The sequence below is a fragment of the Ranitomeya variabilis genome, chromosome 1 (genome assembly GCF_051348905.1).
Source record: "Ranitomeya variabilis isolate aRanVar5 chromosome 1, aRanVar5.hap1, whole genome shotgun sequence".
Taxonomy (NCBI): Eukaryota; Metazoa; Chordata; class Amphibia; order Anura; family Dendrobatidae; genus Ranitomeya; species Ranitomeya variabilis.
Window position 1 is genome coordinate 1112368684 of NC_135232.1, and position 17691 is coordinate 1112386374.

General features: G+C 45.0%; 1 long non-coding RNA gene across 1 annotated transcript in view; it reads left to right on the top strand.

The window, feature by feature from the left end:
* Positions 1-1823: 1823 nt before the first annotated feature.
* Positions 1824-17691, top strand: part of LOC143791796 (uncharacterized) — a 39920-nt gene continuing 24052 nt past the window's right edge. Inside the window, exon 1 of the long non-coding RNA XR_013219913.1 lies at positions 1824-1931. This is a non-coding gene — a long non-coding RNA (uncharacterized LOC143791796). The remainder of the gene's footprint in view (positions 1932-17691) is intronic.

A 17691-nucleotide genomic window follows, 5' to 3' on the forward strand; every position in this document is an offset into this window, starting at 1 on the left:
TTGTTTTAAATTTTTATGTTTTGACTTCAATAAAATTAAAAAAATTTACTACCTGGATGGTCGTGCTGAACTCCACCTTCCCTCCTCCTGTGCTTCTACTTAGCCGCAATCACCGACTGGACAAGCATCCTCCAGGACTAAACTAACTAGGACTTTTCATCACACAGCATGGCAAGCTCAACCAACCCTCCCTCCTACTGTGCCAATAAGGGAATGGCACCTAAGTGAAGGCGCTACTAAAGGAGAATGAATATATGTGATGCAATTTTTTGAAATCCTCTAGACCCAACAAATTTGAACAATTTGTGACTCAATTTCTCACAAATTGCTAAAAATAACCACCATTATTTCACACAATGAGGCGTGAGCCACAGAAGGCTCACATTGAATCATAGAATGTTAGAGTTGGAAGGGACCTTCAGAGTCATCATGTCCTCGGGCGAGTACTTGGCTTTCCAATAATTCCTTATAGCTATCACATTATATAGTACAGCACAGCCATCCTATAGTATATCACGTTACATATCATAGCAAAGCCTATAATAGGTTGTATAAAAGCCGAGGCAGGGAATGCAGCGCCACAACCATTTTATAGTAAATCTGTTTATTGAGAGGTTGTCATGGCTCACAACTTAGAAATAGAAATAATGAGAAACGCCAATAAAACCTGCATAAACTGTACAGAGTGAATTTGGACAAACTGATTATTACATATTGGGGCTTTTTTGGGGGGAACATGTATGTAAACTTAAAATGGTCTATGTTTGTTTGTCCTGGTGATCTTTTCGTACAATTTTAGCAAAGAGTGTTGATTTCATTTTCCGGTTGGGTGTTTTTCTAAGGAAACATGTTCATAGCCCTGGACTGAGGGCTAGGTCATGTCTTGTTTTGGGACAGCCAATCAATAATCCATTCACATGTTAAAGCCTCTGCATTCACGTGCATTAGTGACTTCATTGTCTTCTTCAAAGCCTGCTCTGTCTGGCCTTCTATGAGGGTGAAGCAGGAGACATTATCTGACAGGAGGTGAAGCTGTGCTTTGTTGGCCATGTGTGGACTATGAGCAAGTGAGTGACCATCAGCGTCCACCGTGAAATGGTCAATGCCTAACAATGGCAAATTAAGTCACATTTGCCCATGCAAACACAAAGATATCAACAAGTTTTCACTTCTACTGGCTTAGTTTCTGGAAGGAAATATGTTTTTGAAATGTATTTTTTTTATTTCCTACAAACGAATGCTTATGTCATATGGATTATTATTATTATTATTATTATTTATTATATTATTAGAATATATTGGTATTTTACAATATTTTTTTTTTTACTTTTTCATCTTGGTTCCAGGATTGTATTTTTTTTCTAAAAACAAATGCTTATTTTCATATGCATTAATAATAATAATAATAATAATAATAATAATAATAATAATAATTAAATATTTGTATTTTACAATATTAACATTTTAACTTTTACTGGCTTGGTTTCTGTATGGAAAATATTAATATTTTTGAAATGTGTTAAGTTTTTGTCTTCCTATAGACAAATGTTTACTTCCATATGGATTATTAAAATAATAATAATAATAATAATAATAATAATAACATTATTATTATTATTATTATTATTATTATTAGCACTAGCAGTAGTATTAGTATTGTTATTATTTTTATTATTATTATTATTATTATTATTATTATTATTATTATTTAGAACATATTAGTATTTTACAATATTAAAGGCATCTAAAAAATTCACAATTTAAAATTTTAAACAGAAAATTAAAAAAATGTATTTTTAAATTATTTTTTATTGTCGTTTAAAGAATACTATTCAATTTTTCGGCAAGATTCAGAAAATACAAAATTCAGCTTTAAACATTTTCAACTCCGATTTCGTTTGATATCACGACATCGACATTCTTGAAACAAGGTAAATTTTCAATTCTAATCTCAGTTGTTTTTGTTTTATTTATTTAAAAAAAATTGTCAAAAATGATATCATGAAATGGTTTCATTTATTTTTAGTGCATTAATGTTTATCCATAATAAAGTTTAGTGTTTATTTCTTTTATTTTGTTTAAAAATTATAATTTGATTTCTGTTCTCGTTTTTTTTTTTTTTTTTTTAGTTTTGGAAAAAAATCGAACAGTATTTTTTTTTTTTTAATTTGCAAAAAAAAAGTTGAATAATAAAAAAAAAAACTCTGAAAAATTGTGTTCCAGCTTAGAAAAGTTAGGAGCGCGTACTTAGCGTTCTAGAATGTCAAGATTGCAATGACGACAATAAAATAGGGAGCCGTTTTGAATGTTAGTTTGCTGTATGGCGGTGACAGCTGAGCCAATCTGAGCGTTAATTAACATACATTGGAAGCGAGAAGGCTTCTTTCTCAGGCCCGGACAGATGGCCTTTGCCACTTTGAAACCCCTCCGCTTCTAATCCTTGTTTGCTTCTCTAGCTGGAGAAATTTGCATTCACCCCACAATAAGCTTTTCAATAAAACTCACTCTCCTTCCCTTTGTCACAGCCTCAAACACACTGCAGGCCCTTGCTAATATGCAAAGATCCCACAAAAGAAACGATTATTATCACACAGCGTTTTGGGCGAGAGTACGAAATGTAACGACTGCAGTGGCCGGGCGGTGGGGTGGGGAGAAGATATCTCAATCCAAAAGGCTTCTTGTATCGTCTACAAACATCTCAACTTTTCTATTCAGATCTTATTATTTCAAGAAGTAATTTGGGGGAAAAAAAGAAAAAAAAGACCCTTTTCTCTCCATGGGTGTAAAACAATATTTTGTAACGCAAAGCTGTGGGGATAACGAAGCTGCGAAATCGACGATTTTTTGTTGTTCCACCTCAGCTCCAGTTTCCAATGCAACATAATTAAGAATCATACAAAAAAGAATATGTCTCCATTTATGAGTTTCTTAGTTGATGGAACATAAGCCAGATTATTAGGTTTTGGGGTATTAGGCAATAAGAATATTCGAGTTACCTAAAATTCTAACATACCTTTAAAAAAAGAGAGAATAATGATCGAAAATTTTTGATGCTTCTCCAATGGACAAAAATTGGGCTGCTTCCGAACATGTCACTAGGTTTTTCCCAAAATGAACGATTGTCTATTATCCCCCAAAATACTGTTTATAATTCCCTCATATGGTCTTACTCACCACCTCGTTTATCCCTGCAAGGGCCGTGCTCCTGTCCTGCTTCATGTGGATGATGCATTTTCCGAAGTGGCGTAACTAGGACCCCTGTGCAAAATTTGCATCTGGGACCCCAACTACATGTTGGTCAGATGTTTTAACCTTTGTAGCGTTCTTCATCCTATAAAGACATACATGTTGCCCACCCACCCATAATATAATAATGCCACCTATACTGTACTAATGTCCTCGATCCTGGGCCCCATTCTGGCATAATGTCCCCCATTCTGGGCCCCTTACAGTAATAATGTCTGCCAGATTAGTGTACTGTCCCCCATCCCGGCCTTTTCCAGTAATATATGTCCTCCATCCTAAGCGCCTTCCAGTAATAACGTCCCTCACCTTGGGCCCCTTTCTGATATAATGTCTTCCATCCAGGGCCCCTTTCAGTAAAAAATGTCCCAAATCCTGTGTTGCTACTTCAAGTAATAATGTCCTCCATCCTGGGTCTCTTGCAGTAATAATGTCCAACATCTTGTGCCCCTTCCAGTAATAATGTCCAAGATCCTGGGTTCCTTCTCGTCCGGTAATAAAATCCAACATCCTGGCTTGAGCCCCTACCTGTATTAATGTCCCTATCTTGGCAACTCCCTAGAATAATATATCTCATCCTCGGCCCCTTCCTGGCATAATGCTCACCATTCCTGGGCCCCTTGAACTGATAATGTCTGCCACCCTAGTGTAATGTTCCCCGTCCTGACCCCTTCCAGAAAAATAAGTTCCCCATTCTAAGCCCCTTCTCGTAATATTGTCCCCCACGCCGGGCTCTTTCCATTAATAATGTCCTCATCCTGGCCTCTTACAGTAATATATGTCCCTATCCTGGGCTCCTTCCTGGTATGATGTCCCTCTCCCTGTTTTGCCTCTGTTCTCCCTGTTTTGCCTCTGTTTTCTCCGCTCCCATGACACATGGAATCCTCTTCTATAGCCGGCACAGAAGCTGACAGCTGACTGCTATGGGTGATGCATGATGTCATTGCTATGCGCCACCTGTGACTGACACACCGACGTCAGCTGCAGACCTCTGATTGGCCGGCAGTGTGTATTGCAGTGCAGGTACCTGACGGGTCTCTGCGCTGCAATACATTGCGGCTGAATGTGCGTCCTCGGATGCATATTCAGCTGAAATAGGTGCTAGCGTCATAAGGCCCTCGTCCTGTGTGGGCCCTGTCCTGGTCGTAACCTATGCGACAGCGATTGTTACTCCCGTGGTCCTTTGTCATCCACACAACACCCTCAATCTCTCAGATGAGGGCAGAGAAAAGTACTGTAATGCACATGTGCAGGAACAAAGTACTGTACATCTGCGCAGAAGAGAGATTATAAGAAATATTTTTATGGGTCCATGATACCATGTGGGGGGCTATTTATGGCACCATTATACTATGTGGAGGGCTATTTTTGTGGCCACCATTTTATGTAAAGGACTATTTGTGCGGCAATCATAATATATGGCAGACTTTTTGTGGAGCCAACATACTATGTGGAGGGCTATTTATGGGGCCATCATACTATGTGGAGGGCTATTTATGGAGCCATCATACTATGTGGAGGGCTATTTATGGGGCCATCATACTATGTGGAGGGCTATTTATGGGGCCATCATACTATGTGGAGGGCTATTTATGGGGCCATCATACTATGTGGAGGGCTATTTATGGGGCCATCATACTATGAGGAGGGCTATTTATGGGACCATCATACTATGTGGGGGGCTATTTATGGGGCCATCATACTATGTGGAGGGCTATTTATGGGGCCATCATACTATATGTAGGGCTATTTATGGGGCCATCATACTATGTGTAGGGCTATTTATGGGGCCATCATACTATGTGGAGGGCTATTTATGGGACCATCATACTATATGGAGGGCTATTTATGGGGCCATCATACTATGTGTAGGGCTATTTATGGGGCCATCATACTATGTGGAGGGCTATTTATGGGGCCATCATACTATGTGGAGGGCTATTTATGGGGCCAACATACTATGTGTAGGGCTATTTATGGGACCATCATACTATGTGGAGGGCTATTTATGGGACCATCATACTATGTGGAGGGCTATTTATGGGGCCATCATACTATGTGGAGGGCTATTTATGGGGCCATCATACTATGTGGAGGGCTATTTATGGGGCCATCATACTATGTGGAGGGCTATTTATGGGGCCATCATACTATGTGGAGGGCTATTTATGGGGCCATCATACTATGTGGAGGGCTATTTATGGGGCCATCATACTATGTGGAGGGCTATTTATGGGGCCATCATACTATGTGGAGGGCTATTTATGGGACCATCATACTATGTGGAGGGCTATTTATGGGGCCATCATACTATGTGTAGGGCTATTTATGGGACCATCATACTATGTGGAGGGCTATTTACGGGGCCATCATACTATGCGTAGGGCTATTTACGGGGCCATCATTCTATCCGGAGGGCTATTTACGGGGCCATCATACTATGTGGAGGGCTATTTAAGGGGCCATCATACTATGTGGAGGGCTATTTATGGGAACATCATACTATGTGGAGGGCTATTTATGGGGCCATCATACTATGTGGAGGGCTATTTATGGGGCCATCATACTATGTGGAGGGCAATTTATGGGGCCATCATACTATGTGTAGGGCTATTTATGGGGCCATCATACTATGTGGAGGGCTATTTATGGGGCCATCATACTATATGTAGGGCTATTTATGGGGCCATCATACTATGTGGAGGGCTATTTATGGGCCCAACATACTATGTGTAGGGATATTTATGGGACCATCATACTATGTGGAGGGCTATTTATGGGACCATCATACTATGTGGAGGGCTATTTATGGGGCCATCATACTATGTGTAGGGCTATTTATGGGGCCATCATACTATGTGTAGGGCTATTTATGGGGCCATCATACTATGTGTAGGGCTATTTATGGGACCATCATACTATATGAAGGGCTATTTATGGGGCCATCATACTATATGAAGGGCTATTTATGGGGCCATCATACTATGTGTAGGGCTATTTATGGGGCCATCATACTATGTGGAGGTCTATGGGGGGTTATTATACTGTGTGGAGGCTTTTGTGGGGGCCATTACACTGCTTGGAGTGCTAGTTGGGGCCATTATAGAGCGTGGGAACACTAGGAGGCTTCAATAAGGGCAAAATTACTTTGTAAGGTCTGCAAAATTGTAGTATATGTTCTTTTGTGCCCCAGACAGATATTTTTGTTGTTGGAGGGGAGGCAATTAGGACTTTTGGGGACCAATTAGGACTTTTACTATGGAGCCCCTAGGCACGGCATAAACATAGGGCCGCATTTACCTGATGATTGAAAAAAGTTTGTCTTTTTTGGGATTCCGTTGTAGTTTCTTCCATTTTAAGATACCACTTAATAGACTGACGAAAATGATGACGAAGACAAATGTGAACATAGCTTTACGGGAAATTGAAAAGTTCTCTTTGAATGCAGAATTTTCCGTAATCGCTAATTATCTCAAAGCCATAATTTTTTTTTTACATTACTTTGGGTTAAGCCTTTTCCATGTAACTTTAGAAGTTTAAAGCTAGTTTGCTATAGACAAAGTTACCCAATAAAGGGGCTTCGCTGTGAGTAGGGTCTCGCCAAGTGGTGTCCCGTGTGAAGCCGGGGATGTTCATTTTAATATGGCAGAATTGAGATGGCTTTATAAGACTAAATGTGCCAATGGTTTCTCAAGAAGACAAAAGTGGGAACTAGGCCTGTGTTCACAGCTAAGTGCCAGGACAGGCATGGGAGAGAATTTCAATGCTGTGAGCAGTGACAGCTTTATAACCCATCATACAATAGGCAGAATCTCTTTACTGATGAGTCTAATTTAGTCAGCACATACACTCGCCCGCCCTCCCGCTGCTCCACTGAACACTGGCATGTCTATTCCTCTTCAACCCAGCAGAACAAATCGGCGTATTGGTCACAGTAGCTCCATTCAGCAGGTCGGACACACCTTTCTCATAGTTTCTGGTGGAAAAAAAATTGCTCTCCAACAAAACAAAAAGCCTTGAACAATCTCCTTATTTATCCTCGTCACAATGGCGGCCAATTCCATTCACGGGAACACGTATTGGAGAAGTCCGACACATTTCTTAGTTACTTGCTTCCGTGTAATGGAGATGTGTTTTCCATCATGTGACACCAAGGTCCACCTCCTCTTCCTCTTGTCCCCTCTCCCTGATATCTTCATCTGGACAGATATGGCGAGTTTCTCTGCTCAACCACCAGATACAGCTCTAATTTTTTGCAGTTATTGTTTCTGATTTTTCAGTTACATCCATTTTTAAAAATGAAAATTTTTACTATCAAGACCCCATAGAACAACAAATTGGGCACTATGGGCTGGTGCCCCTATGCCCCATCTTGCCAAGAGCTCTGAGTGTCCTTAGACATTTTTTGAAGACTTCACAGGGTCATGTAGGGCATTGCTTTCATCAATGGTCAATAGTAGCTGGCATGAGGGTACTTTGCTTGGCATAAGGACATTGGCATTAGTTGTAGCTTCCTTGGGAGCATTTTGGATGTCTATAGGGACACTATGACTGCCCAAGGGGGTAGGGTGACTATTGCTATGATAAGTAGTGTTGAGCGATACCTTCCGATATTTGAAAGTATCGGTATCGGATTGTATCGGCCGATATCCGAAAAATATCGGATATCGCCGATACTGATACCCGATACCAATACAAGTCAATGGGACACAAATATCGGAAGTGATCCTGGATGGTTCCCAGGGTCTGAAGGAGAGGAAACTCTCCTTCAGGCCCTGGGATCCATATTCATGTGTAAAATAAAGAATAAAAATAAAAATAGGGATATACTCACCCTCTGACGTGCCCTGGTAGTAACCACTGCAACCGGCAGCCTCCGTTCCTAAGAATGAGCGAGTGAAGGACCTTCGATGACGTAGCGGCTTGTGATTGGTCACGTGACCGCTCATGTGACCGCTCAAGCGACCAATCACAAGACCGCGACGTCATCGCAGGTCCTTCACTCGCTCATTCTTAGGAACAGAGGCTGCCGGTTGCAGCGGTTACTACCAGGGCGCGTCAGAGGGTGAGTATATCCCTATTTTTTATTTTTATTCTTTATTTTACACATGCATATGCATTCCGATCCCGATTCCCGATATCACAAAAATATCGGAACTCGGTATCGGAATTCCGATACCGCAAATATCGGCCGATACCCGATATTTGCGGTATCGGAATGCTCAACACTAATGATAAGTTAAAATGTGACTGGCATAGCAATATGTGCCACAAAAAGTACTACCTGCCTATGCTTCTTGGAAATAATTTATGCGCAGATATACTGCCTCACTGTCTCTTCCACCAATAAATAATATAGGCACAGATAGTACTGCTTCCCTTTCTCTTTCTGTAAATAATATCGGCACATATAGTACTGCCTACCTGTCTCTTATTATAGAAAAAAGTTGCGACAGATAGTCCTGCCTCTCCATCTCTTCCTTTAAATAGTGTAGGCAATAAGATTACTGCCTCCATATCTATTCCTGTAAATTATTTTGGCACATATAGTACTGCCTACCTGTTTCTTGTTGTAAAGAAAATGTAGCGACAGATAGTTCTGCCTCCATGAAGCTTCCTGTCAAACGATACCCCTTAGACCCCAGTCCAGAGCCTCTCACCTAGCCAAATCAGTTCTCATGCTTCGCACTGACGAGGGCCAACAGCCCGAAACACCGTGTCTGCGGACTGAGATACTGATTTGGCTTTTATCCTAAGTCATATTGCACGACTCGTTAGAGGGTTGATTGTGACTTATAGGATCGCTACTTCCAACAGGTGGCGCTATAGAGTAAGGGTACTGTCTCACAGTGGCACTTTTGTCGCTACAACGGTACGATCCGTGACGTTCCAGCGATATCCATACGATATCGCTGTGTCTGACATGCAGCAGCGATCAGGGACCCTGCTGAGAATCGTACGTCGTAGCAGATCGTTTGGAACTTTCTTTTGTCGCTGGATCTCCCGCTGTCATCGTTGGATCGGTGTGTGTGACACCGATCCAACAATGCGTTCGCTTGTAACCAGGGTAAACATTGGGTTACTAAGCGCAGGGGCGCACTTAGTAACCCGATGTTTACCTTGGTTACCATCGTAAAAGTAAAAAAAAAAAAACAGTACATACTCACATTCCGGTGTCCGTCAGGTCCCTCGCAGTCTGCTTCCCGCTCTGACTGACTGCCGGCCGTAAAGTAAGAGCAGATCACAGCGGTGACGTCACCGCTGTGCTGTGCTTTCACTTTACGGCGGCACTCAGTCAGAGCGGGAAGCAGACTGCGAGGGACCTGACGGACACCGGAATGTGAGTATGTACTGTTTGTTTTTTTTTTACTTTTACGATGGTAACCAGGGTAAACATCGGGTTACTAAGCGCGGCCCTGCGCTTAGTAACCCGATGTTTACCCTGGTTACCCGGGGCCTTCGGCATTGTTGGTCGCTGGAGAGCGGTCTGTGTGACAGCTCCCCAGCGACCACACAACGACTTTCCAACGATCACGGCCAGGTCGTATCGCTGGCCGTGATCATTGGAAAGTTGCAGAGTGTGACAGTACCCTTAAGTCCTCTTTTTTTCAGAAGAGGCAATTTGCATATGTCAATAAAATAGGCACAGATAATGCTGCCTCCCTCTCTATTGCTGTAAATAATGTAGGTAAAGATAGTTCTACCTCCGTGTCTCTTCCTGGAAATAATATTGGCACATATAGTACTGCCTACCTGCCTCTTATTATAAAAAAATGTAGCCACACATAGTACTGCCTCCTCATCTCTTCCTGTAAATAAAATACTAAATGAGAGTGCTGTCTAAAGGTCTCTTCGTGTAAAAATTATCGGCACATATAGTACTGCCTACGTTTCTCCTAAAGAAAAAATACAGCCACCAATAGTAAGTACTGCGTCCACATCTCTTCCTGTAAATAAAATACTAAATGAGAGTGCTGCCTAAAGGTCTCTTCTTGTAAATAAAGTTGGCACATATATACACACAGACAGCCCCCTCATGCCCTCTCCTGCTCCCACCTGCTAACACTTTCTCTGCTCCTTCTCACTGCTGGTGATACCTCTCCAAATCCTGGTCCTCCTCACCACATTCCCACAGTCATTTCTACCTCCCATCCACGCTCTATCACAAACTTCTGTAACCTCTCTAACCATATACCCATTCACCCAGCCCCCGCTTCCCCAGTCCCACTAACAGGAGCTCTGTGGAACGCTCGCTCTGTCTGCAACAAGCTTTCCTACATCCATGATCTTTTTGTTACTACCAAACTTTCATTCCTCGCCATCACCGAAACCTGGCTTACCCCTTCTGACACAGCCTCCCCTGCTGCACTCTCTTACGGTGGCTTCCACCTTTCTCACACACCCCACCCCAGCAGCAAACATGGCGGAGGAGTTGGATTTCTCCTGTCAGATAACTGCTCCTTCACCCCAATCCCACTTCCACCCTCTGTTACCCTCCCTTCCTTTGAGGTGCACTCTATGCGCATCTACTCCCCCTCCAACCTCCAACTGGCTGTCATTTACCGCCCCCCAGGGCCAGCCACCACCTCCTTTGACCACTTCACCACCTGGATACTTAATTTCCTATCCGCGGACATCCCCACTATCATCATGGGCGACTTCAACATCCCCATTGACACTTCCCTCTCAGCTGCCACTAAACTTCTATCTCTCACTTCCTCCTTCGGCCTCACTCAATGGTCTTCTGCAGCCACTCACAAAGATGGTCACACACTGGACCTCATCTTCACCCGCCTCTGCTCCCTATCTAACCTCTCTAACTCACCTCTTCCTCTCTCTGACCACAACCTTCTCACATTCTCTTCCCTCTCCACTCCATGTCTACAATCCCCACCCCACAAACTTTCACACCCTCGCAGAGATCTTAAACATCTTGACCTACATTCATTCTCTGAATCCCTCCTCCCTCTCACAGACATAAGTTCCTTACACAATGCGGATGACGCTGCCGCTCTATATAACACCACAATAGCTGTAGCTTTGGAATCTGCTGCCCCACTTACACATACCAAAGCTCACAAAATCAACAGACAACCCTGGCACACCCGCCTGACCAAAGACCTGAGGCGAGCTTCCAGGGCTGCTGAGCGCAGATGGAAAAGATCCCACTCCAACGAGCACTTCATCGCATTCAAACAGTCCCTCCCTACTTTCAAGACCACACTCGCCACAGCTAAACAAACCTACTTCTCATCTCTCATATCCTCCCTGTCTCACAACCCTAAACAGTTATTCAACACCTTCAATTCTCTCCTCCGTCCCCCAGCACCTCCTCCCTCCCCACTTATCTCAGCTGAAGACTTTGCCTCATTTTTCAAGCAGAAGATTGATAACATCAGAAACAGTTTTGGTCAACAACCCCCAGAGCCCTTCCTCCCGACTTCCCAGCCCTCCACCTTCAAAACCAACTTCTCCACCATTACAGAAGATCAACTCTCCACTCTACTCTCAAAATTGCATCTCACCACCTGTGCACTTGACCCGCTCCCATCCCATCACATCCCAACCCTACCCCATCTCTTCAACCTATCACTAACAACTGGTGTTTTCCCCTCAAGCTTTAAACATGCCTCCATCACACCTATCCTCAAAAAGCCCTCTCTTGACCCATCCTCTGTATCTAGCTATCGCCCTATATCACTTCTCCCTTATGCCTCCAAACTACTGGAACAACACGTCTACCTTGAACTGTCCTCCCATCTCTCTTCTTGCTCCCTCTTTGACCGCTTACAATCTGGCTTCCGGTCACACCATTCCACTGAAACTGCCCTAACTAAGGTCACCAATGACCTCTTAACCGCCAAGAGCAAGCAACACTACTCTGTCCTCCTCCTCCTCGACCTGTTGGCTGCCTTTGACACAGTGTACCATTCCCTATTATTACAGACCCTCTCATCCCTTGGCATCACAGACTTGGCCCTATCCTGGATCTCATCATACCTAACAGACCAGACATTCAGCGTCTCCCACTCACACACCACCTCCTCACCTCGCCCCCTATCTGTCGGAGTCCCACAAGGTTCAGCCCTTGGGCCCCTGCTCTTCTTCATTTACACCTTTGGCCTGGGACAGCTCATAGAATCTCATGGCTTTCAGTATCACCTCTATGCTGATGACACACAGATCTACATCTCTGGACCAGATATCACCTCCCTACTAACCAGAATCCCTCAATGTCTGTCCACTATTTCATCCTTCTTCTCCGCTAGATTTCTGAAACTTAACATGGACAAAACAGAATTCATCATCTTTCCCCCATCTCACGCGACTCCCCAACGAACCTATCCATTACAGTACATGGCTGCCCACTCTCCCCAGTCCCACAAGCTCGCTGCCTTGGGGTAATTCTTGACGCTGATCTTTCCTTCAAACCACATATCCAAGCTGTTATGACCCCAATGGCGAGGGTCTCAGAGATATCAGCAAGTCTGCAAAGTACAAAAATCCAGCTCATAGGGCAGTGGTAACTGGGTTGACCATATATCTACTCCTAACGCCAACCCTAGAAGTAGCCGGGGAACATGCCTACGTTGGTCGCTAGATGTCTCGCTCCAGCCGGAGAGCTAACTACCCCTAGAAGAGGAAAACAAAGACCTCTCTTGCCTCCAGAGAAAGGACCCCAAAAGTAGGATACAAGCCCCCCACAAATAATAACGGTGAGGTAAGAGGAAATGACAAACACAGAGATGAACTAGGTTTAGCACAGAGAGGCCCACTTACTAATAGCAGAATATAGTAAGATAACTTATATGGTCAACAAAAACCCTATCAAAAATCCACGCTGGAGATTCAAGAACCCCCGAACCGTCTAACGGCCCGGGGGGAGAACACCAGCCGCCCTAGAGCTTCCAGCAAGGTCAGGATACAGATAATATACAAGCTGGACAAAAAATGCAAACAATAACGAATTGCAAAAAGCAAAAAGCAGACTTAGCTTAATCAAGCAGGAACCAGGATCAGTAGACAAGAGTGCAGCACCCCAGAGTCCTGGTCGTTGCAGTACTGTGGCTCCGCCACTATGGGGAGCCATGGTTCGTCTGATGGCACTGAAGGAGTTCATCTGACCAGGTATCACAGACACCAATACATTTCACAGCCGGGCCTCCGGGGGGAGCTAAGGGTTCTATTCATTAGGCCACTCCCCACCATAGTGGGTAAACTGGGGGTCAGGCAGGAAGTTAGATCAGAAAGCTGACTGGATTGGACGAAGCAACACCTAGTGGCAGAGGGTGTTGTGGAGGAAGAGACAGTAGGGTCTCTGTCAGGGGTGGGATCCTGACAGAGGCTTGGCATTGAAAAGTACGTAACGGGTCCGCGCCAGCTCCGGGAAGCGGCGGGACCCAAGAAAGGACTAGAAGCGAGATAGATTGTGCTGAGTGAGAAACGAGATCAAGCAATAGGAGAATTCCAGTAGGGGTCGTGCTGTAAGACCGGAGCAACACCCTACTGAGGCGCGCTACCGGTGGCCGGAACGCCGAGGGAGTATTATAACATTCAGCTTCAAGCAATACTCTAAACAGCGGCAGGACAGTCAGTTTAAGGCGGGCTGTCTAACACATATCACCTATGAAGTCTTGGGAGGCAATTGCGGGAGAGGGGCATCTCTAGGGTCCCGGAAGAACTCCAGGCCTATCCGACAAATGGGTGCCGTTCTAACTGTAACATCAGGAAGGGACGGAAGATTAGAAGAACATCATTTAATCGAGTTGTGAGGGAACTTAAGAAACAGACACAACGGTTGTGGGGTACTTTCCGTAAGCACAGCAGGGGAGGACTACAACACATAGCGCTAAGAAGGAAGGCACCGATTTCCACCTGTGAAGTGAACTCTGGAGGTGCCATTGGACCGGCCGGACTTGCGCAGCCTGGTGAACCGTATTCTGGACTGAGGACTCAGAGATCTCCAGTAAAGAGGTAAAGAGACTGCAACCTGGTGTCCTCGTTATTTACCGCGACCTGCACCCCACAACTGCACCGTTTCAACACCACTTATTGCACCGGACGTCCCCCACTGACAGACAGGGCCACGGACCGGGTCTAGCCACCGTGACAACTCCAGAGCCGAGACCCAGAGGCCCGGCTCCGGGTACCCCTCGGCCCTGCGGCGGTGTGGGGGCGCTCCAAACTTGGCGTCACGAACAGGATCTACTTAAGCCTGAAGAATCAGGTCATGTGTGCCTTGGAACTGTGATTTACTGTGCTTGGACTGTACTTTATTGCAAAGACTGTGGATTGTCTCTTGCCGCCAAAAGTTCGCGCCAAAACCGCCGCCATTACAGCGCTAAGGAGAGCGCAGGAGAAGAAGAAGGGCGTGGAAGTGGGCGTGAACAAGCTGAAGAGCGCGAAAGACAATGGCCGCCCAGTCTAAATATCTCGGCCCCTTGAGGACGTGTCCGTCAGCAGCCGAGATCCGCCTCCTGATCCTCAATGGTGGGCAGAGACAGAGAAAGCGAAACCGCCCACGGAGGAGAGAGCGGGAAAAGGACCAGGAAGAAGAAGTGAGAGACATGGAGGACGCCATGGCAAGCCACCCGGAGCGGGAGCGTGGGGTCGGAGCCGAGGACTCCCCCAGCTACCCGGAGAGGCACCGCAGCCAGACCTCCACAGTTGACGCTGACCTCCTGCAGACCGGAGCGGATGGGCTGATCCACCAACTCCTGCAGACGGAGCTGAGCACTGAGGCCGGGTGGAAGAAGACCATCATCGGGAGCCTCACCAGACGCCTGTCGGCAGCCTCGCTTGGTCCGGATCAGGAAAGAAGGTCCAGCGCTCCGAAGCTGGAAAGCAAGGCCCTGCCGGAAAGCGAGATGCTGCAAGCAGAGATGACAACGCTGCAGCGCGAGGCCCTGCAACCAGCGCTACAGGCCGCAGTGGAGACGGAGCAGACCGGCACCGGAGGGACCGCACCTGAAGCAGGTATGAAGGACGACCCTGCCCTGACGACCAACACCACTCCAGTGACTGCTAGTGCCAAAGCTGCTGACTCCATTCCAGTGACTGATCTTGCAGCAGCCGCTACCTCTGCTGCAGCAAATGCCCCTACTCAAGCTGCGCAGACCTCCATCGCTGCGCCCGATTTAACCGTACATGCAAGACGGATTAACGGCGTTTGTCCAGCACTGGGTGCAACCCTGGACCTCACTTTGCCCAGGCCAAGAAGGGTTAAGTGCCAGGTGCAGCCCTGGAAGCCGTCCAACTAAGCCTCGGAAACCTGAAACTGTAAATAGTTAACTGTTTATTTCCTTGCTGTTTTGCTGCTAAAACCCGTCCTGGGTTAACTCTTAAAGGGATCCCTTTGTTTACCCGGGATCCCTATTGCTTTTTATTTTTGCTTTCACTTTCATTTTTGCTTTTTTTTGTTCCACAATGTTATAAAAACTGCTGAATCATGAACAATGCATGATACAAACTTCTTGTAAATAGTTTGCACCTTCTTAAAGGTGCTATCTACTGATTCTATATGAAGAAAGGACACTTTGCGAAGATATGGTTTTTTGAAAACATCACTGGAGTCCTTATTGCAAACAGACTTGCAGCTTGAGGAGTTTCACTACCTCATAGAGACTTGATCCCCTCTTAAAGGGGATGCCAAAAGTGTACTTATGAGTGATACTGTTCTAGAACAGTAATGTGAAAGTAAAAATGATAATGTTTACATGTAAAAGTTATGTGTATTGAAATGGTTAACTGTAAAAAGAAGTGTTGATAATGTTCCTTAGAAGAAAGTGCGAGAGCTAGAAGAAAGATGCAGTGGGCCCGTAGGGGTAGACAGAGTGTCCTGCATAGTCGGAAGTAAGAAAGTAGTAATGAAGGTTGATGATATAAGGAAATAGTTGATAATGTTGATAAGAAAATGGGGATAGAAGGTAAAACCCTGAGTCCTCCATAGTAAGTCAGTTGTTGTAAAGAAAGAGTTAATAATGTGTTACAGAAGACAGAAAGTGAACCCGTAGGGGTTAGGTAGTGAGTCCTCCTAGGAGCTATACGTAGATGGCTCAGTGCTTCTAAAACTGAAAGTAATGTTATGATCTATACTGTGTATAGAAGTTGAAAAGGCAGTAGGCCCTGGCTGAACGGGGCGGTCCTGTAACGGAAAGGAGAGGCAGTAGGTCTGGTGCCGATAGGACAGGCGGTCCTGCAGATTTAAAGAAGGAGAATGAAAAAGTTAATTTACCTTACAATGTGATTATAGGAAGGTCTTTAGTGGATACAGAGTGTATGTCCTTAAAGGCAACGTTAAAGTACTGTTAAACAATTTTTGCACTTAGTAGAATACCCGGTTGGGTAAGAAGAATTATTTATAGCATGTTGCTATGTTATTGAACCATGTTTGTAACGTTTAAGTGTCCTCACCTCCCATAAAGGGAAGCCTGTTCAAGTATACTTACTGTTATTGCACTCAAACAAAACTGTATGTCTTTTTGCTAACTTGTATTGTTGTTTTTCTTCCCAGTCCCGGAGTACTGTGTTTAACCAGGGGGGAGTGCAGCGCCCCAGAGTCCTACATACAGTCTCTCGCCTACATACAGCTCTCGCCTACGTACATGGATTGTATGTGAGCATTAGTAACCACAAGTTGCAGAACACTCTCTTCCATGTTAAAACTTTTGGACAAATCCTGTTTGTTAAAAGAAGCCCCTGACAATAATCTGATCCCAAAGTCCTCAGCCATCACCTACAATCTGTAGGGAAGCCTGGTAGTAAGTTTTAAAATTCCCTATAGCGCCACTACAGGTGAAATAAAGTACTACACTGTGCAAAATCACTTTAATGGGTTGCGTGCAGAGATGACAAGTCAGTTTGCTTCAAATGTTCCCGTTTTGATGGATTATTGAGGGCTGGAAAAAATATTACACTTATTCACATCTCACCTGTCCCCCCCGGGCCGCAGCTTTCCACAAAATACGCCACTGGCTTCCTCAGGCTCCAGTCTCTTCTGGTGTTCATGGCCGGCAACATCCTTTTCCACATCTTCCATTACTCTGCGGCAGAAGATCCTGCAGCTTCGGGTGAAGCATAATGTGACCTGAGGACATCAACATGTGCAATACCCAAAGTCTAGCTGTCGTCTTGGGGAACACAAGTCCCAATGTCATGGACTGCATCACCCAAGGTGGAAGAGGATGTAGGTGCAGCGCCCCAGAGTCCTGGTCGTTGCAGTACTGTGGCTCCGCCACTATGGGGAGCCATGGTTCGTCCGATGGCACTGAAGGAGTTCATCTGACCAGGTATCACAGACACCAATACATTTCACAGCCGGGCCTCCGGGGGGAGCTAAGGGTTCTATTCATTAGGCCACTCCCCACCATAGTGGGTAAACTGGGGGTCAGGCAGGAAGTTAGATCAGAAAGCTGACTGGATTGGACGAAGCAACACCTAGTGGCAGAG